Source organism: Cynara cardunculus (assembly GCF_001531365.2).
Source record: "Cynara cardunculus var. scolymus isolate 2C chromosome LG 11, CcrdV1, whole genome shotgun sequence".
Lineage (NCBI taxonomy): Eukaryota > Viridiplantae > Streptophyta > Magnoliopsida > Asterales > Asteraceae > Cynara > Cynara cardunculus.
Window position 1 is genome coordinate 5252826 of NC_037538.1, and position 3391 is coordinate 5256216.

The following is a 3391-nucleotide window of genomic DNA, read 5'->3' on the forward strand; positions in this document are numbered from 1 at the left end:
TTTTGTTGTTGATTTTCTAAATTAAGAAAATAGAAATTAATTTGATTAATTTACCGAAGGATTAAGGATAAAATTTCACTAAATACATAATTAATTAAAATTTATCGCTAATATTCATTGGTATATATGCATGAATTACTTATATCTAATTGATGGTTAACTTGACCACCATCAGACACTCAAACACGGTAATATATTAATAAATGTTGAAGATCGTGCTTGAATCTTGACGGTGATATCATTTCACCGACGGATTAACGACGAATTTCAATTAATTATGTATTTAGTTAAATGTCATCGTTAATCAGTCAGTAATTTAATCAAATTATTTTCTATTTTTCTAATTTGAAAAGTCACTAACGAAATGTATTTAAGTGAATAGTAAAAGACAATAAAAATCGATAAAAGGTCGAAAATACGCTTCATTTAATTGAATTTTTAATCCAAATATTTTTTGCAAACTACAATCACCATCTTATAATTTCAAATTTATATATACAAAAAATGTTATTTCCAACGAATCAGAGGGACCAAATTTGTAGTTTATTTTGAAAATAACAAGTCAATTAAATAAACTTACACCTAGTTTTATCCTTTTCTAAATAATGAATGGTTCATATTACTTTTTCTTTTATTAACCTAGATGTCCAACATACTATGCGGACCGATTAATCTCAGGATGATCATCTGTTTTGCGGGCAGCCCAGATTCACCATATATGAACTTTCGTGACCACAAGGGATTTTTATTTTTCATTGGATTTGAACATGAGACCTCCAACCACTTTTGGCCTTTGAAGTCAAGCTCAAACCAATCAGACGTCACCTTTATAGTTGTAATTTGCATTACTTAGATCATAGATGTGTAGTTTTACCAAATATATATTGTATATGCCTTTATAAAAACTGTTTTTTTTTACTAGCCGTCTAAATCAAACCTATTTTAATTGTTTTTCTTGAAAAAAATAACACATCTTACTATAGATGTTAATAATTTGGCTTAACTTAATAACAAGTTGGTATATTGTTTAACATTTTTTCGTACTTATCTTACTGTTCTGGCCTGTAGATGTTGTCTCTCAAATTGGTCTGTCGAGGACGCATACATTCCTACTAGGGTTGTTGGAGGTGAAAAATCAGATGAATAACATCAATAGAGGTGTTGAAAGATAATTATATAAATAATGGCTAGCGGTGAAAAATGGATCTTGAACAGTGACGAGCCGTCTATTGAAATGGATGATTGATAATAACGGAAATCTGAGTCGATTTTGAAGTTTGGCACCCAACTTCAGCCAAATAACAAGTTTGGAAATTGATAAAGACGGGTCGTTAGAGAAAAACTTAACAGTTGAATTGATATATGTCTTGATAAATTAAAGGATCAAGCACTTGAAAGATTGAGACTGAGACGCCCCTTTGGATCATCGAAGTGGTGTTATAACTGAATATATGCTTGAAATGTTAGAATTTTTAATTTTAGAAGGACCACTTATACTTAACAACAATGAAACAAAGACAGAGTTTGAAAAAAAAAAATACCAAATGCATCTTTAAATGGATAGGCATCAGTCGATTAATCAAATGTTCACATCTACACCTTTAATCTATACATAATCCAAACCTTCAACTTGTTTGTTGATAAACGATAAACGTTAGCCTCAGGGGCCGTTTACTAAACACTTACCTTGGTAAACGCTTATCGGTTCAATTACCTTACGGGATGAACATAACAAGAACCGAGAATTTTACCTGGTAAGAGGGAAGACAATGATCAAGTGTCTTACCCGGCAAACGCTTACTGGGTTATAAACGTCTACCATTAATTCATTTTTGATGGCTGAGAATGTTACCCATAAAGTAAGTAAGAGTTGTGACTTGTCGATAATCGTTTGGTAAACGGTCCCTTAGTCTACCAAAAATTCAACCATAAATTAATGTTTCGGTTTAAATCATTTATGATATAGATGGAGACATTTGTGGAGTGCCCACAATATATGAAATGTATAAATAAAATGACATGACGATGAATTCTTTTAAATCTGTCAAAAAATCAATCATTAATGTACATAATGCTATTGCTAAGTATGATACTGATTTTCTCCATTCAACATTAAATTTTAAATTGACTCGTTCAACTACTTTTTTTGTTGACTCGTTAAACTATTATTTTATTTTTTAAAATATTCATCTATAATCACTGGGCGATGATTTTTTTTCCTGTAACTGTGGATATTCGGGTCAAATCACGCATCTCGACTAATCCTTTAGGACCCTTATCATAGCAATCTTAAAATCCTCGGTAGTTCTGAGGAGACTTGAACTGAAGATTACCATTAATCAGTTATTCGATAACAATATATGGGTTTTTTAAGAAAGAAAAACGGCAGAAGATAGAAGAAAGAATACTAAATTACAAAATCCGTATCTAAGACAAGATCCAACTTTCATGGCTCGATTTCTTGACAAAATAGCGATCTGATCAAACATTTAAAAAAGATATAAAAAATTGTTAGAAATTATTATAGAATCAAAGATATTCAAACGTTCAACTATCTTACCAAACAAATCACTTGTTTGACAGTTGATGAATGGTTTGATGTCGAATGATTAAGTGGTCAGAATAATTAAGAGACTCTCATGATATAATACAAAATATAATTGTTTGGTAATTGTTTACAATGAAATTAGAGTGTTCAATGGTTAAGAGAAATCCAAGATACAAAATCATTCAGGGAGTTTTAGAACCAACAAGAGTCAAACTTTTTTTTTTTACTAAACAAGATTCACCTATTAACGATTCAAAAACTGTCTCAATTATTAAGAGTTAAACAAACAACCCAAAATGTTTGAAATAGAAGTGGGAGTAGCAATTGTGATATAGAAGAATAAATTGAAAAGGAGTATTTTAAATAATTAGATAAGGATAAATCATGTGATACCACAATTAGCGATGGCTACATGCCCACTAAAATATAATAATCCAAACTTTGAAATTAAATGAAAATACAAAAGTCAACATCAACTCTTTTTACGGAAAGAGACATATCTTTGGGACCCACAATATCTAATTATAAGTTTTCTTCAGTAATGAGTTTTTTTTATTATTATTTAATTTAATTATATTCATGTATATAATTTTATATCGTTAAATTATTATCAAACAATTATATATATATATATGTTAGAAGCATACTTGTACAATATAGTAAGATACATCCTGATTTTAATATTTTATTTTATTATTTATCTCAGTCGATGTTATAATATGACTTTATATGATTTTGAGAAAGCAATTATGTTTTTATTTTTGAATAAAATATATGTTTGAAGATATCATAAAAATTTGACAAAAATATATCGATATTAGTATCAAATTAACTATTTGAAAT